Source organism: Coregonus clupeaformis, unplaced genomic scaffold (genome assembly GCF_020615455.1).
Source record: "Coregonus clupeaformis isolate EN_2021a unplaced genomic scaffold, ASM2061545v1 scaf1421, whole genome shotgun sequence".
NCBI classification, from domain to species: domain Eukaryota; kingdom Metazoa; phylum Chordata; class Actinopteri; order Salmoniformes; family Salmonidae; genus Coregonus; species Coregonus clupeaformis.
Genome location: NW_025534875.1, coordinates 35,001 through 60,215, shown reverse-complemented (window position 1 = coordinate 60,215; position 25,215 = coordinate 35,001). Strand labels below are relative to the sequence as shown.

The following is a 25,215-nucleotide window of genomic DNA, read 5'->3' as shown; positions in this document are numbered from 1 at the left end:
GGACTGGAGTTGCCCATCCCTGCACTAGAGCAAGGTGTGACACCAATCAGGCCCCCGAGGACTGGAGTTGACCATCCCTGCACTAGAGCAAGGTGTGACACCAATCAGGCCCCCGAGGACTGGAGTTTCCCATCCCTGCACCATAGCAAGGTGTGACACCAATCAGGCCCAGAGGACTGGAGTTGGCCATCCCTGCACCATAGCAAGGTGTGACACCAATAAGGCCCAGAGAACTGGAGTTGGCCATCCCTGCACTAGAGCAAGGTGTGACACCAATCAGGCCCCGAGGACTGGAGTTGGCCATCCCTGTGCTAGAGCAAGGTGTGACACCAATCAGGCCCCGAGGACTGGAGTTGCCCATCCCTGCACTATAGCAAGGTGTGACACCAATCAGGCCCAGAGGACTGGAGTTGGCCATCCCTGTGCTAGAGCAAGGTGTGACACCAATCAGGCCCCGAGGACTGGAGTTGCCCATCCCTGCACTATAGCAAGGTGTGACACCAATCAGGCCCAGAGGACTGGAGTTGCCCATCCCTCTGCTAGAGCAAGGTGTGACACCAATCAGGCCCCGAGGACTGGAGTTGCCCATCCCTGCACTAGAGCAAGGTGTGACACCAATCAGGCCCCGAGGACTGGAGTTGGCCATCCATGCACTAGAGCAAGGTGTGACTCCAATCAGGCCCAGAGGACTGGAGTTGCCCATCCCTGCACTAGAGCAAGGTGTGACACCAATCAGGCCCCGAGGACTGGAGTTGCCCATCCCTGTGCTAGAGCAAGGTGTGACACCAATCAGGCCCCGAGGACTGGAGTTGCCCATCCCTGCACTAGAGCAAGGTGTGACAACATGGTTGATAAATAAACGCTTGATAAATAGTGCATAAACTATTGTAAAGGATTAATTGCATGAAGAAATATTAGTGGAAATATATATTTTTTTGTAACTTTAAAAAAAGTTAATTCTACAAAGTAAAATAAAATAAAAAAAGGCCTATAGCCTATTTCTGTTTCCCTTACAATAAAAACATTACAGTGTAATTATCCATTTGATCAACTTTATTTGTAGATTCAATTAGTAATAGAGTTTTAGTACTTAATAAAGTCCATTTACAGTTTATTTTGACAAAGTACAAATCAAAAAAAGTATTATAATAATAATATAACTAGCCAGGTGCTCAGGTGAAATTATTTGCTGTATTCATAATCAAATGCACCAGTGCATTAACAATTGTAAAGGATGAATTGCATAAATAAATATTTGTGGAAATATATTCATGACAATATATAAAACAATAATGTGTTGATTGTTTCAGACACTGTACCGAGCCTTTACACATGAACCAATCACGTCTTCTCTTTATGCTTCAGGTCCACAGTCAGCACACAAAGTGTGAGCAAGCCCCACAAAGAAATCGGTTGCCCTGCACACAGTTTTTATGGGACTTTTTCTGTGCGCACTTACTTACTTGACATTGTGTCTTTTTCCCCAGTGGGAGCTGTGGTGCTTGGGGAAGAGGGAGAACAGGACCTGCTGTCTTGACATTGTGTATTTTTCCCCAGTGGGAGCTGTGGTTCTTGGGGAAGAGGGAGAACAGGACCTGCTGTCTTGACATTGTGTATTTTTCCCCAGAGGGAGCTGTGGTGCTTGGGGAAGAGGGAGAACAGGACCTGCTGTCTTGACATTGTGTCTTTTTCCCCAGTGGGAGCTGTGGTGCTCGGGGAAGAGGGAGAGCAGGACCTGCTGACTTGACATTGTGTCTTTTTTGGGGGGCTCCACGTGTCTCAAAACCACAGTCTCAGACAGTCGCTCACCCGGCTGATCTGGTTTAATCTTTCCCCAGATATGGAAAGACACTGAGTAAGTTGGTTTCAACATCCGCTGCTAACCAAAACAGAAGTCACATGCACCATTATCAGTTTCTATCTGGTTTCTATTGGCCATTCATCCATTGACGACAGAATATTATGTTACTAGTTGTTGCTTAGTAGCCAGAGCAATGCTGGCACTGGAGTGGTCAAGTGCTAAATGAATGAACAGCAGGGATGTTGGTGAAAAAGTGACATTTGGAAATAGAGCTGCACCTCTTGAATGTTGAGAGTTATTTGATAAAGGTAAGTGTCATAGAAACTGCAGAATATGCTATTTCAGATACAGCACTATATAGAAATCCCAATGTTTTACCTGCATGTGACTCTGAAGGAGGATTTGATAAAGAGATGCTCCTTTCCCTGCGTCTGTCAATTACAGACTATTGTCAATTTCATCTGGTCTATAGGCTAACTCTTATTATGTGTGACATTAGTTTAGGTAGAGTCAATGATATGTTTTGCATTATTCTAAAGGCATACATTTTGCAACACAATCTCACACTCAATTCGAGCAAATATGTACAAAAAGTATTTTAGCAGATTTTGTGTGTTTTTGAGTGGCTTAATTCGCCCCCCAAAAATGTATTTTCCTATGAATTAAGTCGTACAAAAATGTGTATTTTCACAAGAATTAAGCCACACAAAAATGCACAAATAAGCACAAAATCTGCTGAAATACTTTTTGTGCATATTTGCACGGATTGAGTGTGAGATTGTGTTGACTGCAACACATAGCATGTTTTCGTTTCCCTTACAATACATTTGATTAGTAATAGACTTACAGTAAATAAAACAGTCCTGTAACAGTTTCTTTTTACAAAGTAAAATGTAAAACAGAATGGTATCAACCTGCAAGATGCGGTCAAATGATTTTCTGCTGATAAACAGGCATAACCCAAACTCATCATTACACTATTGTCTTTCTATATTAAATCCACCTCTTCACCCTCCTTATCATTCAGTTGGGCCTAATTTAAATTAATTTATGAAGTAACGTTCACAATTTTGCCCATTCATCCATTTGCCATTTATTCAGTGAGGAAAGAGAGAGTGATTAGTGCCTGGCTGGGAACCAACGTCCTACAGCGGATTAAATTGGGAATAGGTAAAAAAATGGCTAAAAAGGCTCTAAATATTTTCTGTTTGTGATGTAAAAATGAGCAGTAAAATACAAACATTTAGGAAAAGTCAGGGAACAGGACATAGGTTTATTTGGGGTCTGATTCTAGTGTTAAAAGGCAATTCCGCCACTTTTCAACCTCATATTCATCCTCTCCAGCACCAAAACCGTATCTATATTTGTGAAAACAGCACGTTTCTATGATCTGTAGTTAAAAAGACAAGAAGAAAAGTCTTTAAAAATGACCGTCTCCTGAGTGGCGCAGTGGTCTAAGGCACTGCATCGCAGTGCTAACTGTGCCACTAGAGAACCTGGTTCGAATCCAGGCTCTGTCGCAGCCGGCCGCGACCGGGAGACTCATGGGCGGCGCACAATTGGCCCAGCGTCGTCCAGGGTAAGGGAGGGAATGGCCGGCAGGGATGTCGCTCAGTTGATAGAGCATGGCGTTTGCAACGCCAGGGTTGTGGGTTTGTTTCCCACGGGGGGCCAGTATAAAAAAATATGTATTCACTAACTGTAAGTCGCTCTGGATAAGAGCGTCTGCTAAATGACTAAAATGTAAATGTAAAATGTTTGTAAAATGTTTCTCTGTGACATAAAAGTCAGAAAACTGTGATTTTCAAAACCTGCAATGAGTTTCTAGTTTCTAGCCCAATGGAGGGTATTTTATTGCTCCTCACATCACTGCAAATCTAATGTTTGAAAGTTTATACTGTTTAAGTTTAAAATGTTTATACTTTTGATTAAATCATCGAGTAAAACTTTTTAACTTTTATATTTTTTTACGAAACTTAGAAAAACACCCTTTTCACATATGCTTTAATTAAATGTTTACCGCTGCATTTCACCTTTAAAGTGAGTTTTATAAATAGAGTTTGCAGCAACACCTGCATACTGTCACATAACCAGAGGAGGCTGGTGGATGAGCTAATAGGGGGACAGGCTCATTGTAAAGACTGGAATGGAATCAATGGAACGGTATCAAACACTTTTTTTATTTATTAAATTTCATCGATTAAAATGAGCCCGTCCTCCTATAGCCCTTCCCACCAGCCTCCTCTGGGAAATGTCTCTCTTCTGGTAAAAGAGAAGTTGAGAATACCACATGTTGTTTATGTTTTGTCTACATGTCTCTACAATAAACCACAGGTTTTTTTCTTGAGACTGATGGGGAAGAGTGGGGTGGAAAGGCTTTTTCAACACTACTGTAGTTAGCACAACCTTGTGACTAATTTAACTTCCTGTTTGCTTTGCGATACTTGCGTGGAGGGAGGGGGTTCAATGTTATCTTTCTGACTTCCCAATACCTTCCCCATGTCTCATATTCACTGTTATCTTTCTGACTACCCAATACCTTCCCCCAGTTCAGAGATGGCTTGATGTGGTGTGCAGCATAGAGTGTATAGTCCTTTAGTCTCTATGGACCAGATGGTAGTGTACAGTTCAGAGATGGCTTGATGTGGTGTGCAGCATAGAGAGAGTGTATAGTCCTTTAGTCTCTATGGACCAGATGGTAGTGTACAGTTCAGAGATGGCTTGATGTGGTGAGCAGCATAGAGTGTATAGTCCTTTAGTCTCTATGGACCAGATGGTAGTGTACAGTTCAGAGATGGCTTGATGTGGTGTGCAGCATAGAGTGTATAGTCCTTTAGTCTCTATGGACCAGATGGTAGTGTACAGTTCAGAGATGGCTTGATGTGGTGTGCAGCATAGAGTGTATAGTCCTTTAGTCTCTATGGACCAGATGGTAGTGTACAGTTCAGAGATGGCTTGATGTGGTGTGCAGCATAGAGTGTATAGTCCTTTAGTCTCTATGGACCAGATGGTAGTGTACAGTTCAGAGATGGCTTGATGTGGTGAGCAGCATAGAGTGTATAGTCCTTTAGTCTCTATGGACCAGATGGTAGTGTACAGTTCAGAGATGGCTTGATGTGGTGTGCAGCATAGAGTGTATAGTCCTTTAGTCTCTATGGGCCAGATGGTAGTGTACAGTTCAGAGATGGCTTGATGTGGTGAGCAGCATAGAGTGTATAGTCCTTTAGTCTCTATGGACCAGATGGTAGTGTACAGTTCAGAGATGGCTTGATGTGGTGTGCAGCATAGAGTGTATAGTCCTTTAGTCTCTATGGACCAGATGGTAGTGTACAGTTCAGAGATGGCTTGATGTGGTGAGCAGCATAGAGTGTATAGTCCTTTAGTCTCTATGGACCAGATGGTAGTGTACAGTTCAGAGATGGCTTGATGTGGTGTGCAGCATAGAGTGTATAGTCCTTTAGTCTCTATGGACCAGATGGTAGTGTACAGTTCAGAGATGGCTTGATGTGGTGTGCAGCATAGAGTGTATAGTCCTTTAGTCTCTATGGACCAGATGGCCAGTTGGTGAGGGCTACAGCATGGGGATGGGGAAAGAAACTGTTCAGATGGGGGTCTATAACATCCAATCACATAGGTTTACAGCAGCAGACAGTTGCTACGTCATTGCTAATAATGCAAACTGCCTTGGTTTAGATAAAGACATGTTCTGTACAGATGTAGGATCTTAATTTAATCAGCCTGTTGCAGGAGAACTAAAACTTGTTGTGTATTGGAGGGTTAAAAAGTCTTCTGAAGTTTGTAATTTCCCCTTTTCCACCTTTCCCTTTTGGAAAATGTCAGTTATCCACATAATAATTCAAATGTTGAGTTGCTTCAGGATTATTTTCCTGCTGTAGCAAACGGGCTCAAATTAAGATCCTACATCTGTAGCAATATAAATGTCTTTAATGTACATGGCTATATTAGGAGGACAGGATTCTCTTTACACCATTGTTTTTTGACCATTTGACATATTTTATTTACTGTTGTTTAGGCTGGTTGAATGAGTTCCCTATGAGAGGCTACTTCATCTGCAAGAAAACAGGCGGCCGCACCAGTTTCCTCATATGAAATACAAAGTAAGTGTGTAGCCTACGCACTTACAAAATGGCTGTTGAAACTGTGGGACACATTTCTCTGCAACATTAAAATTAGGATAAATGTGTTGATTTGAAGGAAAGACAGGCAGACTCTGGTAAGTCTAGGCTACATAGAACTATTATATTAGAAAGTTAGGTCGTTTACAGACATTCAATAGTCAGAGTAGGTTTGATATATGGTCACTTATCATGCTGACCAACCTGAAGGTCTCTGTTGGAAATGTGAAACATATCATGCCTAGGCTACATGCTCTGTCCTGCTACTGGTAGGCCTGTAACGTTATGGGAACTGATCTGAACAGGTTTAGGCTGGTCATCTAGGATATGTAGGCTATAGCTGAGGTATAGACCTCCATCTGCATATCACTAACAAACCGCTATTATATACTCAGCAAAAAAAGAAACGTCCTCTCACTGTCAACTGCGTTTGTTTTTAGCAAACTTAACATATGTAAATATTTGTGTGAACATAACAAGATTCAACAACTGAGACATAAACTGAACAAGTTCCACAGAAATTGAAAAATGTGTCCCTGAACAAAAGGGGGATCAAAATCAAAAGTAACAGTCAGTATCTGGTGTGGCCACCAGCTGCATTAAGTACTGCAGTGCATCTCCTCCTCATGGAATGCACCAGATTTGCCAGTTCTTGCTGTGAGATGTTACCCCAGTCTTCCACCAAGGCACCTGCAAGTTCCCAGACATTTCTGGGGGGATTGGCCCAAGCCCTCACCCTCCTATCCAACAGATCCCAGACGTGCTAAATGGGATTGAGATTCGGGTTCTTCGCTGGCCATGGCAGAACACTGACATTCCTGTCTTGCAGGAAGTCACGCACAGAACGGGCAGTATGGCTGGTGGCATTGTCATGCTGGAGGGTCATGTCAGGATGAGCCTGCTGGAAGGGTACCACATGAGGTAGGAGGATGTCTTCCCTGTAACGCACAGTGTTGAGATTGCCTGCAATGACAACAAGCTCAGTCCGATGATGCTGTGACACACCGCCCCAGATCATGATGGACCCTCCACCTCCAAATCGATCCCGCTCCAGAGTACAGGCCTCAGTGTAACGCTCATTCCTTCTACGATAAACGTGAATCCGACCATCACCCCTGGTGAGACAAAACCGCGACTCATCAGTGAAGAGCACTTTTTGCCAGTCCTGTCTTTGTCCAGCGACCAGCGCCGGTGAAGTCTGGTGTGGACCTGCCTTACAACAGGCCTACAAGCCCTCAGTCCAGCCTCTCTCAGCCTATTGCGGACAGTCTGAGCACTGATGGAGGGATTGTACATTCCTGTTGTAACTCGGGCAGTTGTTGTTGCCATCCTGTACCTGTCCCGCAGGTGTGATGTTCGGATGTACCGATCCTGTGCAGGTGTTGTTACACGTGGTCTGCCACTGCGAGGACGATCAGCTGTCCGTCCTGTCTCCCTGTAGCACTGTCTTAGGCGTCTCACAGTACGGACATTACAATGTATTGCCCTGGCCACATCTGCAGTCCTAATGCCTCCTTGCAGCATGCCTAAGGCACGTTCACGCAGATGAGCAGGGACCCTGGGCATCTTTCTTTTGGTGTTTTTCAGAGTCAGTAGAAAGGCCTCTTTAGTGTCCTAAGTTTTCATAACAGTGAACTTAATTGCCTACCGTCTGTAAGCTGTTAGTGTCTTAACGACCATTCCACAGGTGCATGTTCATTAATTTTTTATGGTTCATTGAACAAGCATGGGAAACAGTGTTTAAATCCTTTACAATGAAGATATGTGTTATTTGGATTTTTACGAATGATCTTTGAAAGACAGGGTCCTGAAAAAGGGACGTTTCTTTTTTTGCTGAGTTTATATTATAACCTAGCCTACTTTACATAATATAACATCTCTTACTTGTTGCAAAAAATACTTTCTGAATGTATCAATGATTTCCCCTCAGATCAATCATGCCCGTTTTAGCCCTTCTGTCTACATTCTCAGATTCAAAGACAACAAATAGCCGACTTTTAATTAATACAAATAAGTGTGAGACATGGCCTTGTGTTGCTGCACTGTCTATAACTACCTTAACAAACAGTGACTTATTATTATTATTGACAGTTAACATGGAGAAGAGATGTCACAACCAGATGTTCATCTGATTGCATTAAATAGCCTGACTGTTTCGATATGTCTGTTAGTAAATGTTTTATTTCTAAGAGATCATGAGTAAAAGAGAACAATGGACATTCTAGAATGAGTTGTCACTGTGTTCACCACAACCAACATGCTGCATCTCTGTTTAGGGGTCAGTGGTCTAAAATGAGTCTCTCTGGGGAGAGAGAGGAGGGGGTCCCTGCCTCTAAAATGAGTCTCTCTGGGGAGAGAGAGGAGGGGGTCCCTGCCTCTAAAATGAGTCTCTCTGGGGAGAGAGAGGAGGGGGGCCCTGCCTCTAAAATGAGTCTCTCTGAGGAGAGAGAGGAGGGGGGCCCTGCCTCTAAAATGAGTCTCTCTGGGGAACATGACACCAAAGCTAAGAGGTGAGATTATAGTTTTGTTTAAGAATTATTAAGTACATTTCCAAAACTCTATGTCCACAATTTTTTTAAATTATTGCTTATGGGTACCTAAAATATTACGCTTTGAACACACCGACTGCGTCATTGCGCAAAATAGTATGCAGCATCATCTAAATATGTGTGCAACAAAAGTTAAACATTCACTTTCTGCTACCATTTCTGTCAAGCCGTCTATGTACACTGTTTGACGCATACGTTCGATAAATCCAACGTACGCACCACACAGAACGCACTGCAACTGCCTCTGCAACGCAATGCTGAAAGGCAAACACAGCGTTCCATTGGAAATGAATGTACTTCTGGTACCAAAATGCAATAACGCAGTCGGTGTGTTCAAAGCGTTACTGATCTCAGATTTTTAATTAATAGATTTTAGATGTATATGAAAATGTGTTTTTTCGCAAAACGCTATATTTCCAATGTTTAGCTGGAATGGGATGTTCGTTTCCTGTATATTTGACTGTGATATGTGGTTGTCTCACTTAGCTATCTTAAGATAAATGCACTTAATCCACATAATAATTTGTCCCAGTTTCTCATAGCAGAAAGATTATCCTGGAGCAACAGGAAATGTGAATTATTATGTGGATTATAATTCATTAACATTTTTTGTTAGGGCAAATCAAGTCTTTTAAAAGCTAAAATACACTACAATACAGCAACTGTATTGTAAGTCACTCTGGGCCCGGTTTCCCGATGGCGATGGAATTTAGGTTTACGAGTGTTTTAACGGTCGCTATGATGACTGAAAACACAACCGTGGGACAAACGAGTGACACCTTTCTGAAGATGTAACATGCATTTCCCACGCACCACGCAGAGAGAACGGTCCATTTAAAATTCATTCATTCTTCCCTCACCCTTTGCCCTGCAAGTGTCCACTCATCATACGTCATGATACGTCATCAGAAGTGTCCACTTAACTTGAGGGCTGAGGGGAGAGGGAGTCTTTAAGTGTTTGAAACACTGCCATGGAGAGTTTTTGAAGTAACATTACCACATGATCAATGACGTCCGAAGCTTCGTTTGGACTCATGCTTTTTCGAACCATGTGTTGCAAAATGTGAGAGATCTCACTGATTTCTCCCTGGTGCCGGTGCTTTTTTCAAAGCAAAGACTTTTTCAAACACTGACCTCTACTGAACACTTTATTTACACATTTAGTTTGATGTCTTCCAGTTTGTAGCCCCTGAATGGGAGCTCAGCAGGTAGAGACAGGGATTTGGATCAGACATCAACATAGGCACAAGACTGAATCCCTGCTATAGTTGAACAATTATTTTCTGTGAAACCGCACTACCTTCCCATTGTTGTTTAAATAATGTGTTTTATTTAGTGTAGCCTATGATAATATTCTGTCTTTAGTATCCTAAATAATACCACAGATGCATTGTTTTTGAAAACATAGTGAACCTGGAGACAAAAAGCGAACCCCACATTCTAACTAAATGTTGTTTATTAGCACTCAAATCTATCAATGGCATTTTCGGCACAATTTTGTGAAAGCCCCAAAGAGTTCAGAAAGCCTCTGATTCCCATCACTAGTGGACACCCCCATGAGTGTCTTTCAGAACCCCTCCTAAAACCACCTGTTTCGTTTTGGTTGTTGTTAGTGACTCTTTGTTTGTTCCTTCTTCTGTTTGATAGACAATGTTTTATTTATTGTTGAGGAATGTAACAATGTTCTGTGATTAAATTAAATCACCCGACTGTTTGGATATGTCTGTTAGTAAATGTTTTATTTCTAAGAGATAATGAGTAAAAGAGAACAATTGACATTCTAGAATGAGTTGTCACTGTGTTCACCACAACCAACATGCTGCATCTCTGTTTAGGGGTCAGTGGTCTAAAATGAGTCTCTCTGGAGAGAGAGAGGAGGGGGGCCCTGCCTCTAAAATGAGTCTCTCTGGGGAGAGAGAGGAGGGGGGCCCTGCCTCTAAAATGAGTCTCTCTGGGGAACATGACACCAACGCTAAGAGGTGAGATTACAATTTGATGAAGAATTTATTATGTTTATTTCTAAAATAAATAGCTATCTTAAGATGAATGCACTTACTGTAAATCACTCTGGATTAGAGTATCTGCTAAATCAGGAGTTCTCAATCCGGGGTCAATGGAGGTACTGCAGGGGTTCTGCAGCACCCTGACTGGACTCGTTGCAATGGAAGACATTTGATAGAATTTTCACACAACACGACCACTTTGCCTACTCTTCATTATTGCCTAATATAATGGAATGCATATTTTATTTACCAATTCTGATGGTTGCTACAAGCCGAATTTTGACAATATTACCATTATACCAACACACTCTTCACACCCGTTTAACAACTCTAAATAGCTTTGGCAAAAAAAACATTTGTCTCTCTGAAATGAAGCCATTAAGTGATCGATTTTAAACAAACACATGTCTGTCATTGAACAACACCATGCCATGATTAGCTAGTGAGAAAACACAACCATTTATTTGATAATTTCTTTAAACAATAGAAGCTAATTTACGAACATTTCTGAATATGGATATATATCGTTTTGGAATGAAACTCTTGTTATGTTTCCAAATCTGAGCTCAGAGTAGATGAGAGACGTAATGTTTGTCTCTGTTGTATTGAAGTCCAATCAAGCAGGAGAGACCAGCCTCCCCTGTACCCAGCTGTGTGTCCATGAAGAGTGACTGGTCTATGAATCCTCCTATAAAGTTTAGAGAGGGAGACTTTTCTACTGAACAAAGGTAAGAAGAACTCATGGGTCATGGTCAGTGAGTTAAACAACACTGTCTCTAGTCATTTCTCCTCTCCCATTTTACCATTTATTTTTGTTGTTTTCATAATCCATAGGCTAAACCTTTTTTCCATTTTCATAGTCCTGAAACAATATTAAACTAACACAACATTCCCTCCCTGTGTGTGTGTGTGTCTGTCAGTGAGTGTGTGTGTGTGTGTGTGTGTGTGTGTGTGTGTGTGTGTGTGTGTGTGTGTGTGTGTGTGTGTGTGTGTGCACTCCCTGGATGAGGAGATGTAATCTCATGTTTTGTCCACAGAAACCAACAGGAGAGATCAGAGTCAGAGATTATCAGTGGTCAGTCTTCCCAGAGTCATCAAACAGACCTGGCCTCCATATTCAGTGTATGTGGTCCTGTTATGTACATTTGTTTTTGTTTACCTCAAGTAAAGTTGATCTGTCAATCATTCATTCATGTGTTAATGAGAAAGCATTTAGTCTCTTGCTTAACTTATTTACTTGATTTATTTCAGTTACTTGAAGAGAATATTATGACATTTGTGAAGAAGCAGCTGAAGATGTTCAAGAGGATTCTTAGTCCAGAACTCCCAGAAGGCTTTGAGAGTCAGAAGCAGGATAAGGAAGTGGTGGATGCTGAAGATGAGAAGCAGGAGAGCAGTGCCAGAGAGGGGGCTCTGAAGATCACACTGCACGTCCTGAGGAAAATGAACCAGAAGGAGCTTGCTGACACACTGGAGAAAAGTAAGAACTGTCTGCCTCATGTTGAATGCTGTTTTAAAACATTTAAAAGCTGTAGCTAAAATACAGCTAAAGTAGCTGTGTAACTCAATGATATTGTAGCAGCCTTAACACAACAACTAGTGACCTCATCAAGTGATTAATTTAGACAGAGAGAAGAGGAGCGAGGAAGAGAGAGATAGACAACATTAAAGATACCATCAGTAACACCGAATAATAATAATATAATCAGTCATTATGAAAACATTTACACATTTATACAGTCAGTTAAGAGAATAGATTACTTTTATTTAAAACTTTATAACAGTCCTACAATAGTGTAGGCATTAAAACAGATGTAATACTAATATCCTCTGTGTTATTTCTTCATTCAGATGAGCTTGCTGTGATTTGCCAACGTGAACTCAAATCTAATCTAAAGAAGAAGTTTCAATGTGTATTTGAGGGAATCGCTAAACAAGGAAACCCAACACTTCTCAATAAGATCTACACAGAGCTCTACATCACAGAGGGTGGAAAAGGAGAGGTCAATAATGAACATGAGCTGAGACAGATTGAGACAACAACCAGGAAACAAGCAAGACCAGAGACTGCAATCAAATGTAACGACATCTTCAAACCCTTAACTGGACAAGACAAACCTATCAGAACTGTGCTGACAAAGGGAGTCGCTGGCATTGGAAAAACAGTCTCTGTGCAGAAGTTCATTCTGGACTGGGCTGAAGGAAAAGCAAATCAGGATGTCCAATTTGTATTTTCATTCCCTTTTCGGGAGCTGAATTTGATGAAAAAGGAAAAACACACTTTCATTGAACTTCTCAATCACTTCTCAATGGAAACCAAAGAATCAAGAATCTACAACTACGACAAGTACAAAGTTCTGTTCATCTTTGATGGTCTGGATGAGTGCCGACTGCCCCTAGACGTCCAGAAGAACAAGATCTGTTGTGACGTCACAGAGTCAACCTCAGTGGATGTTCTGCTGACAAATCTCATCAATGGAAACCTGCTTCCCTCTGCTCTCCTCTGGATAACTACCCGACCTGCAGCAGCCAATAAGATCCCTTCAGGGTGTGTTGACCAGGTGACAGAGGTACGAGGGTTCAATGACCCACAGAAGGAGGAGTACTTCAGGAAGAGATTCAGTGATGAGGACCTGGCCAGCAGAATCATCTCACACATAAAGACATCAAGGAGCCTCCACATCATGTGCCACATTCCAGTCTTCTGTTGGATTTCTGCAACAGTACTTGAACACATGTTGAAACATAAGAGAGAAGAGATGCCCAAGACTCTGACTGAGATGTACACACACCTTGTGGTGTTTCATACCAAACAGAAGAATGAAAAGTATCTTGGGAAAGAAGAGACAGGTCCACACTGGAATAAAGAGAGCATTCTGTCACTGGGAAAACTGGCTTTTCAACAGCTTGTGAATGGCAATCAGATATTCTATGAAGAAGACCTGAAAGAGGCTGGCATTGATGTCAATGAAGCCTCAGTGTACTCAGGATTGTGCACACAGATCTTTAAAGAGGAATGTGGGCTGTACCAGAACAAGGTGTACTGCTTCGTGCATCTGAGCATTCAGGAGTTTCTGGCTGCTGTATATGTGTTCCTCTCATTCTTCAACAACAATGACAATCTGATGGATGAATCTCAATCAACATCCAGCCACTTTTCTGTGAGGTTCAGACACAAGCGTAAAGTTACTTTCTACAAGAGTGCTGTGGATAAAGCCTTACAAAGTGAGACGGGAAACCTGGACCTTTTCCTCCGCTTCCTTCTGGGCCTCTCACTGGAGTCCAATCAGAAGCACTTACGAGGTCTACTGACAAAGACAAGACGCAGCTCACAGAGCCATGAAGAAACAGTCAAGTACATCAAGGAGAAGATCAGGAAGAATCCCTCTCCAGAGAGGTGCATCAATCTGTTCCACTGTCTGAATGAACTGAATGACCATTCTCTAGTGGAGGAGATCCAAAGCTACCTGAGATCAGGAAGTCTCTCAGAAGACAAACTGTCACCTGCACAGTGGTCAGCTCTGGTCTTTGTGTTGCTGACTTCAGAAAAGGAGCTGGATGTGTTTGACCTGAAGAAATACTCCAGATCAGAGGAAGGTCTTCTGAGGCTGCTGCCAGTGGTCAAAGCCTCCAGAGCTGCTCTGTGAGTACATACAATTACATTTAAGTACTAATCATCAGGAAGAAATATTCAGTTTAGAAAATAATATGTATTATAATATGTATATAATATATATTGAAAAACATATTGAATCAATGCATTGATGTTCACATTAGTATAACAATATGACCATACAATTCTAGGAGACGGAAGATGAATCTATATGTTCTTTAAGAGAATAAACCAAATGCATCTGCCATTGTCCTTCTACACTACTGGTGTTAAATTAACAGTGTGTTTGTGAAATCATGATTATATCTTTGTCAGGCTGTCATTCTGTGGACTCACAGAGGAAGGCTGTGCTTCTCTGGTCTCAGCTCTGAGGTCAAACCCCTCAAACCTGAGAGAGCTGGATCTGAGTAACAATGACCTGAAGGATTCAGGAGTGAAGCTGCTCTCTGCTGGACTGGGAATCCCCACTGTAAACTGGAGACTCTGAGGTCAGTATTCCTGTAGTTGTATTTGTATTTATTAAGGATCCCCATTTGCCAAGGCAGCAGCTACTCTTTCTGGGTCATGCAACATTAAGGCAGTTATATACATTTTAAAATATTACATGACATTATATTTCATAACACTTTACATTTAGTGTGTTCCCTCAGGCCACTACTCCACTATCACATATGTACAATACAACATCCATGTGTACGTGTGGGTACGTGGAATAGAGTTCCATGTAGTCAGACAGCTCTATGTAGTACTGTGCGCCTCCCATAGTCCGTTCTGGACTTGGGGACAGAAGAGACCTCTGGTGGCATGTCTTGTGGGTATTACTCAAAGCCAGTGGCATGTCGTTAGTAAAGATGGAAAAAAGCAAGGTGCCTAGACAGCTGCCCTGGGGAATTCCTGATTCTACCTGGATTATGTTTGAGAGGCTTCCATTAAAGAACACCCTCTGTGTCCTGTTAGACAAGTAACTCTTTATCCACATTATAGCAGGGGGTGTAAAGCCATAACACATACGTTTTTCCATCATCAGACTATGATCGATAATGTCAAAAGCCGCACTGAAGTCTAACAAAACAGCCCCCACAATCTTTTAATCATCAATTTATCTCAGCCAATCATCAGTCATTTGTGTAAGTGCTGTGCTTGTTGAATGTACTTCTCTATAAGCATGCTGAAAGTTTTTGTCAATTTGTTTACAGTAAAATAGCATTGTATCTGGTCAAGCACCATTTTTTCCAATAGTTTACTAAGGGTTGGTAACAAGCTAATTGAGCTAATTTGCTAATTTGTTGTTTGAGCCAGTAAAGGGGGCTTTACTATTCTTTGTCTTATCTCTCTGTCAGGTTGTCAGGCTGTGGAGTCACAGAGGAAGGCTGTGCTTATCTGGTCTCAGCTCTGAAGTCAAACCCCCTCACACCTGAGAGAGCTGCTTCTGAGTAACAATGACCTGAAGGATTCAGGAGTGAAGCTGCTCTCTGCTGGACTGGGGAATCCCCACTGTAAACTGGAGACTATGAGGTCAGTATTCCTGTAGTTGGTCAACAAGTGATAACTGTTCACCAGATCCACATGTGTTTACCAGGCACACATAGTCCACACCATATGTATTTGGACAGTGAAACTTACAGTTTTACATTTGGCACTATGCTCCAGCATTTTGGATTTCAGATAGAATGTTTCATATGAGGCAACATTACGAAATGTCACCTTTTATTTGATGTTAATGGTGAGAGGTTAGCATATTTTTTTTGTAGCCTCTGTAACTTTCTCACTCATTATTATTCATAATTAATTAATGATCTTTCTCAATCATGTCATCATCAGGATTAATTCAGTAGTGTTTAGAAACCTGTTATCTACTCACTTAGTGTCAAGGCTGAGGTGTATGGTGTGGAAGTCAGGCGCAGGACACCGAAGCTTAGTCCAACAAAAGTTTACTAATGTATCAAAGGCACAGATACAAAATAAACGACCTCAAAAACAACAGAGGCGAGCAATACGCAACTATGCGTAAAAACAACAAACAGAGAAAAAACACGCAGCACAACGGACAGGCGAAAACAACACACAATCTCACCAATACAAAACAGGGAACTTATAGGACACGTAATCAGAACACAAACAGACACAGGTGTGCAAGACAGACCAAAGCAATCACACCAAGAAACATTCAACAGTGGCAGCTAGTACTCCGGGGACGGCGAACGCCGAAGCCTGCCCGAACCAGGAGGAGGAGCAGTCTCGGCCGAAACTGTGACAGTACCCCCCCCTTGACGCGCGGCTCCAGCCGTGCGCCGACCCCGGCCTCGGGGACGGCCAGGAGGACGCGGACCCGGGCGCGTGGGATGCCCACGGTGGAACTCAGTCAGGAGGGATGGATCCAGGATGTCCCTCCTAGGCACCCAGCACCGTTCCTCCGGACCGTACCGCTCCCACTCCACGAGATACTGGTGACCACTCATCCGGCGCCTCGAGTTCAAGATGGTCCGGACCCTGTACGCCGGGGCCCCCTCGATGTCCAAAGGGGGCGGAGGGGTCTCTCCTATCTCATCTTCTTGGAGTGGGCCAGCTACCACCGGCCTGAGAAGAGACACATGGAATGAGGGGTTAATATTTTTGTACTCTATAGGCAGTTGTAACCTGTAACACACCTCGTTCAATCTTCTCAGGACTTTGAAGGGCCCCACAAACCTGCTGACCCAGCTTCCGGCAGGGCAAGCGGAGGGGCAGGTTTCGAGTCGAGGGCCAGACTCGATCTCCCGGTGCGTACACCGGTCCCTCACTGCGGTGGCGATCGGCGCTCGCCTTTTGTTGACGGAAGGCCCGCTGCAGATGGACATGGGCAGCGTCCCACGTCTCCTCCGAGCGCCGAATCCACTCGTCCACCGCAGGGGCCTCGATCTGGCTCTCGTGCCACGGTGCCAGGACCGGCTGATATCCTAAAATACACTGGAAAGGTGTTAAATTGGTGGAGGAGTGGCGGAGAGAGTTCTGGGCCATCTCTGCCCAGGGGATATACCTAGACCACTCCTCCGGCCGGTCCCGGCAATAGGACCTTAGAAACCTACCCACATCCTGGTTGACTCGTTCCACCTGCCCATTGCTCTCTGGGTGGTACCCCGAGGTAAGGCTCACCGAGACCCCCAAGCGTTCCATGAACGCCCCCCAGACTCTGGAGGTGAACTGGGGACCTCGGTCAGACACAATATCCTCGGGGACCCCATAGTGCCGGAACACGTGGGTAAATAGGGCCTCGGCGGTCTGTAGGGCAGTAGGGAGACCCGGCATTGGGAGGAGACGACAGGCCTTGGAAAACCGATCCACAACGACCAAAATGGTGGTATTCCCCTGGGAAGGGGGTAGGTCGGTCACAAAATCCACCGAGAGGTGGGACCATGGTCGTTGTGGAACGGGCAGGGGATGTAACTTACCCCTGGGCAAATGTCTAGGCGCCTTACACTGGGCGCACACCGAGTAGGAGGAGACATAAACCCTCACATCCCTAGCTAACGTTGGCCACCAGTATTTCACGCTAAGGCAGTGCACTGTCCGGCCAATACCTGGATGTCCAGAGGAGGGTGAAGTATGAGCCCAATAAATCAGACGATCACGAACCTCGAGCAGAACGTACGTACGCCCCACAGGACACTCAGGGGGAGTAGGGTCGGTACGCAGTGCCCGCTCGATTTCCGCATCGACCTTCCACACCACCGGAGCCACCAGACAAGACTCCGGCAGTAAGGAAGTAGGCTCAATGGACCTCTCCTCTGTGTCATACCGCCGGGACAGGGCGTCTGCCTTACCGTTCTGGGACCCTGGGATGTATGTGATCTTAAAAACAAACTGGGTTAGGAACATGTTCCACCTAGCCTGACGAGGATTCAATCTCCTAGCTGCCCGGATGTACTCCAGGTTACGGTGATCAGTCAGAATGAGGAAAGGGTGTTGAGCCCCCTCAAGCCAATGCCTCCACACCTTTAGGGCCTGGACTACAGCTAACAGCTCCCTGTCCCCAACGTCATAATTACGCTCCGCCGAGCTGAGCTTCTTAGAGTAGAACGCACAGGGGCGGAGCTTAGGTGGCGTGCCGGACCGTTGCGACAGGACGGCCCCAATGCCGGACTCGGACGCGTCTACCTCTACTTGGAATGGTAAAGAGGGATCCGGATGCGCCAGCACCCGGGGCCGAGGTGAACAGGTTCTTCAGTTTGACAAATGCCCTGTCCGCCTCAGCTGACCACTGCAAACGAACCAGACCCCCCTTTAGCAGGGACGTAATGGGAGCTGCAACCTGTCCAAAACCCCGGATAAACCTCCGGTAGTAATTAGCAAAACCCAAGAACTGCTGCACCTCCTTTACAGTGGTTGGAGTTTGCCAATTACGCACGGCCGACACACGGTCTACCTCTATCTCCACACCAGACGCGGACAACCGATAACCCAAAAAGGAGACGGACTCCTGGAAGAACAGGCATTTCTCTGCCTTGACATACAGGTCATGCTCCAACAGTCTTCTCAATACTCGGCGCACCAGGGCTACATGCTCGGCACGTGTAGAAGAGTACACTAGGATGTCGTCGATGTACACTACCACACCCTGCCCATGCATGTCCCGGAAAATCTCGTCAACAAAGGATTGGAAGACTGAAGGAGCATTCATTAGCCCGTATGGCATGACGAGATACTCGTAATGACCCGAGGTGGTGCTAAATGCTGTCTTCCATTCATCCCCCTCCCTAATGCGCACCAGATTGTACGCGCTCCTGAGATCCAACTTTGTGAAGAACCGCGCTCCGCGTAATGACTCCGTCATAGTCGCAATCAGTGGAAGAGGGTAACTGTACTTAACCGTGATCTGATTGAGACTACGGTAATCAATACACGGGCGCAAACCCCCGTCCTTCTTCTTCACAAAGAAGAAACTCGAGGAAACCGGGGAAGTGGAGGACCGTATGTATCCCTGTGCCAAGGACTCGGCTATGTAAGTTTCCATAGCCGCTGTCTCCTCTTGAGACAAGGGATACACACGGCTCCGCGGAAGAGCCGCTCCTGTTTGGAGATTTATCGCACAGTCCCCCTGTCTATGAGGTGGTAGCCGTGCTGCCCTCGTTTTGCTGAACACAAGTGCTAAGTCCTCATACTCGGGGGGAATGCGCGTTGCGGGCACTTGGTTCGGACTCTCTACCGAGGTCGTCCCTAAGGAAACACCTAGACATTTCCCTACACACTGGGCAGACCACTCCATAAGAGCCCTCTGTTGCCACGCAATGGTAGGATCATGGGCGCTTAACCAGGGAAGCCCCAACACCACGGGGTACGCAGGAGAGTCAATCAGATAAAACTGAATGATCTCCTCATGACCCCCCTGCGTTGTCATCTTAAGTGGTGCTGTGACTTCTCTGATCAGCCCCGACCCCAACGGCCGGCTGTCTAAGGCGTGGACAGGAAAGGGTTTTCTACCGGCCGAAGGGGAATTCCTAACCTATAACAAAATACCCGATCAATAAAATTCCCAGCTGCGCCTGAATCTACTAGCGCCTTATGCTGGGAATGAGGTGCCACCTGTGGAAATCTCACAGGAATACTCATGTGACCAACAGAGAGCTCTGGCTAAGTGGGGCGCCTACTCACCTGAAATGACTCCCCAGTGCGTGACCTGTTGTCTCCTCTCCCAGGAGACCCTCCCCAGCACCTGGCCGCGGTGTGTCCTCCATGGCCACAGTTGGTGCAGGGGGTGGCCTCCCTCGGGTTCTCTCTCCTCCTCTCTCTAGCGCCAGCACCCCCGAGCTCCATGGGAATCGGCTCGGAGGTGCTGGAGGGTGGAATGGACGACCCCCACTCAGGACGTCCGCGGATAGCCAGCAGGGTGTCGAGACGGATGGAGATGTCCACCAACTGGTCGAAGGATAGGTTGGTGTCCCTGCAGGCCAGTTCACGACGAACGTCCTCTCGTAGGCTACACCGGTAATGGTCGATGAGGGCCCTCTCATTCCACCCCGCATCCGCCGCTAGCGTCCGGAACTCCAGCGCGAACTCCTGTGCGCTCCTCTTCCCCTGTCGGAGGTGGAACAGACGCTCCCCCGCCGCCTTCCCTTCAGGTGGGTGATCAAAGACAGCCCTGAAGCGGCGGGAGAACTCCGCGTAGGTGATGGTAGCGGCGTCTATTCCCCTCCATTCGGCGTTGGCCCACTCCAATGCCTTGCCGGATAGACAGGAGATGAGGGCGGAGACGCTCTCTCGTATCCCGAAGGGCGCTGGGTGTATGGTAGCCAGGTAGAGTTCCACCTGCAGGAGGAACCCCTGACACCCGGCTGCAGAACCGTCATATGCCCTCGGGAGCGAGAGCCGAATGCCACTGGGTTCCGGTGCTGAGAGAGGAGGACTGGCCATTGGTGATGGAAAGGTGTGCGAAGGCGTGGGCACCTCTCCAGTAACCAACCGGCGCAGCGTGTTGGACACCTCGTTCATGGCGGCCCCAAGTTGCCGGATCATGGTGTCTTGGTCGCTGATCCGATCCTCCAGCGACTTGGGTGCCGCCAATGCTCCTGCTGACTCCATGGTGGTGTGTTGTTCTGTCAAGGCTGAGGTGTATGGTGTGGAAGTCATGCGCAGGACACCGAAGCTTAGTCCAACAAAAGTTTACTAATGTATCAAAGGCACAGATACAAAATAAACGACCTCAAAAACAACAGAGGCGAGCAATACGCAACTATGCGTAAAAACAACAAACAGAGAAAAAACACGCAGCACAACGGACAGGCGAAAACAACACACAATCTAACCAATACAAAACAGGGAACTTATAGGACACGTAATCAGAACACAAACAGACACAGGTGTGCAAGACAGACCAAAGCAATCACACCACGAAACATTCAACGGTGGCAGCTAGTACTCCGGGGACGGTGAACGCCGAAGCCTGCCCGAACCAGGAGGAGGAGCAGTCTCGGCCGAAACCGTGACACTTAGACAGTAAATTACTCCAGTCATCATCCACCATTCAGTTACTATTGGGCAAAACATAACCCAAAACACAACCAAAACAAACTGCAAATGCAACCAATGAGTTTACAACCAAATACTAAACTTTTGACTACTTTAATACACTATAAGTCAAATGGTCAGAATACGTTTGACTTCTTCAAATGGGGGGACTAGATACATAAAGTGCTTTCATTTCTAAACGGTGAAACAGATATGTATTGAAATGCCCTCAAATAAAAGGTGACATTATATACTGTCACCTCATATGAAACATTTAATCTCAAATCCAAAATGCTGGAGTATAGAGCCACATTTAAAATGTTAGCTTCACTGTCAAAATAGATATGGTGTCGACTGTATACTCAGTACAATCTAAATCTGATACCTCACTGTCCGTCTTTTGACTGATACTGCTTTTTAAACTGCTCTGGTCAGTCAACTCAAATATTTGTAATATACATATTTGTACTTTATATTTTTCTCTCTACAAGCAATACTTTGATAATTTGTCATTTCTAATAATGATACATTAATTTATGAATAGATATGTCAGGTTTCAGGACACTGATATATCTGAATATGTTGAAAAAAATATACTGCCACTATTTTCACCACCAAAGAATAGCAGTGTGGTTTTAATAAGATTTGACTCTTTGCAGGATGTCAGGCTGTCTAGTCACAGAGGAAGGCTGTGCTTCTCTGGCCTCAGTTCTGAAGTCAAACCCCTCACACCTGAGAGAGCTGGACCTGAGTAACAATGACCTGAAGGATTCAGGAGTGAAGCTGCTCTCTGCTGGACTGGGCAATCCCCACTGTAAACTGGAGACTCTGAGGTCAGTATTCCTGTAGTTGGTCAACAAGTGATAACTGTTCACTAGATCCACATGTGTTTACCAGGCACACATAGTCCACACCATATGTGTTTGGACTGTGAAGCTTACAGTTTTACATTTGGTGCTATGCTCCAGCATTTTGGATTGAAGGTAGAATGTTTCATATGAAGCAACAGTACAGAATGTCACCATTTATTTGATGTTAATGGTGAGAGGTTAGCATGTTTTGTTGTAGCCTCTGTAACTTTCTCATTCATTATTATTCATGATTCATTCATTATCTTTCTCAATCATGGCAGTCACAGGCTTGATTTAGTCATTGCATTCAAAGAATATGGGACCAAATACTAAACTTTTGACTACTTTAATACACTATAAGTTAATTGGTCAGAATACTTGACTTCTTGAAAAAGGGGGACTAGATACATAAAGGGCTTTTATTTTTCTAAATGGTGAAACAGATATGTATAAAAATTCCCTCAAATTAAAGGTGACATTATATACTGTCACCTCATATGAAACATTTTATCTCAATTCCAAAATGCTGGAGCATAGAGCCACATTTAAAATGTTAGCTTCACTGTCAAAATATAAATGGTGTGGACTGTATACTCAATACAATCTAAATCTGATACCTCACTGTCTGTCTTTTGACTGATACTGCTTTTTAAACTGATCTGGTAGGTACTCAAATATTCGTACTATAAAATATTTTGTTATTGTTAATAATGATACATTCATTTATAAATAGATATGTCAGGTTTCAGGACACTGATATATCTTAATATGTAGAAAAAATATACTGCCACTATTTTCACCACCAAAGAATAGCAGTGTGGTTTTAACATGATTTGACTATTTGCAGGCTGTCAGGCTGTCTAGTCACAGAGGAAGGCTGTGCTTCTCTGGTCTCAGCTCTGAAGTCAAACCCCTCACACCTGAGAGAGCTGGACCTGAGTAACAATGACCTGAAGGATTCAGGAGTGAAGCTGCTCTCTGCTGTCCTGGGGAATCCCCACTGTGAACTGGAGACTCTGAGGTCAGTATTCCTGTAGTTGGTCTGATTTGAGATCAAATGATTCATATGAGGTGACAGAATATAATGTCACCTTTTATTTCAGGATTTTTTCATACATATCTGTGTTACTGTTTAGAAATGAAAGCACTTTATGTATCTATTTCTCCCATTTGAAAAAGTCGTAATAATTTGGACATATTCACTTATATTGTATTAAAGTAGTCATAAGTTTAGTATTTGGTCCCATATTCCTTACCCACAGTGATTACATCAAGCTTGTGATTCTACAAACTTGTTGAATGCATTTGCAGTTTGTCTTGGTTGTGTTTTGGATGATGTTTTTCCCAATAGAAACTGAATGGTGAATAATGTCCTGTCATTTTGGAGTCACTTCACTTGTATTGTCAGTAAGAATAGAAGATGTTTCTGAACACTTCTACATTCATGTGGATGCTACCATGATTATGAATAATCATGAATGAATCGTGAATGATGATGAATGAGAAAGTTACAGAGGAACAAGGATCATACCCCCTCTGTTATTGGTAATGGTGAGAGGTTAGCATGTTTTGTTGTAGCCTCTGTAACTTTCTCACTCATTATTATTCATGATTCATTCATGATTATTCTTAATCATGGCATCATTAGGATTCATTTAGTAGTCTTTAGAAACATGTTATCTACTCACTTAGACAGAAAACTACTCCAGTCATCATCCACCATTCAGTTACTATTGGACAAAACATAACCCAAAACACAACCAAAACAAACTGCAAATGCAACCAACGAGTTTGAGACCAAATACTCAACTTTGACTATTTTAATACACTATAAGTGAATTGGTCAGAATACTTATGACTTCTTCAAATGGGGGGACTAGATACATAAAGTGCTTTCATTTCTAAACGGTGAAACAGATATGTATTAAAATACCCTCAAATAAAAGGTGACATTATATACTGTCACCTCATATGAAACATTTGATCTCAAATCCAAAATGCTGGAGTACAGAGCCACATTTAAAATGTTAGCTTCACTGTCAAAATAGATATGGTGTGGACTGTATACTCAATACAATCTAAATCTGATAACTCACTGTCTGTCTTTTGACTGATACTGCTTTTTAAACTGATCTGGTAGGTACTCAAATATTCGTACTATAAAATATTTTGTTATTGTTAATAATGATACATTCATTTATAAATAGATATGTCAGGTTTCAGGACACTGATATATCTTAATATGTAGAAAAAATATACTGCCACTATTTTCACCACCAAAGAATAGCAGTGTGGTTTTAATATGATTCTACTCTTTGCAGTCTGTCAGGCTGTCTAATCACAGAGGAAGGCTGTGCTTCTCTGGTCTCAGCTCTGAAGTCAAACCCCTCACACCTGAGAGAGCTGGACCTGAGCTACAATCACCCAGGAGACTCAGGAGTCAGACTGCTCTCTGCTGGACTGGAGGATCCACACTGCAGACTGGAGAAACTCAAGTATGTAGAGGGTTTATGTCAATGTTCATATCAGACATGTTGGAGTTATCAGGCTAGTTAAGACAAACATTCTGACCACCACTTGGACTAAGTTATATGCTGACCGTGTGTGTGTGTGTGTGTGTGTATGTGTGTGTGTGTGTGTGTGTGTGTGTGTGTGTGTGTGTGTGTGTGTGTGTGTGTGTGTGTGTGTGTGTGTGTGTGTGTGTGTGTGTGTGGTGTGTGGTGTGTGGGTGTGTGTGTGTGTGTGTGTGTGTGTGTGTGTGTGTGTGTGTGTGTGTGTGTGTGTGTGTGTGACTTCAGGTGTATCCCTCAATGACTGTCTGTTCTTCTGCTTACCGCTACAGTGTGGAACATGGTGGAGAGAACACAATGAAACCTGGACTTAGAAAAATTGAGTGTTGACTGCTGTGAAGAATATGACTAAGAATAAGTCTTAATTCAAGTGAAGTCAAAGTCAAAGACCACCATCATTACTTACTTGGTCATATTAAATATCAGCTGTAGTTCTACAGAAGCACAAATCAGGGACACCAAAGTTTACAAAGAGTTGCTTTGACAATGTGTGTGTCTGTGTATGTGTGTGGCGCGTTCCTATGTGTGTCCAGTGTGTGTGTGTGTGTGTTCAGTGTAAGTGTGTGTGTGTGTGTGTTCAGGATGTGTATGTGTGTCCAGTGTGTGTGTGTGTTTGTGTTTGTTCAGGATGTGTGTGTGTGTGTGTGTGTGTAATTAATATGAATAAGTGTGTTTTATATTACAATACAGTATAACATATGATCATTCAAC

The 25,215-nt window shown here is 43.9% G+C and overlaps 2 long non-coding RNA genes across 2 annotated transcripts in view; both read left to right on the top strand.

Moving 5' to 3' along the window:
* LOC123486995 overlaps positions 1-25,215 on the top strand; it is a 103,444-nt gene that overhangs the window by 44,413 nt on the left and 33,816 nt on the right. The window lies entirely within an intron of this gene.
* On the top strand, positions 1,983-8,254 carry LOC123486996. Its single transcript, XR_006659578.1, has 3 exons — positions 1,983-2,109; positions 5,835-5,919; positions 8,214-8,254. It is a non-coding gene; the product is annotated as an uncharacterized LOC123486996 (long non-coding RNA).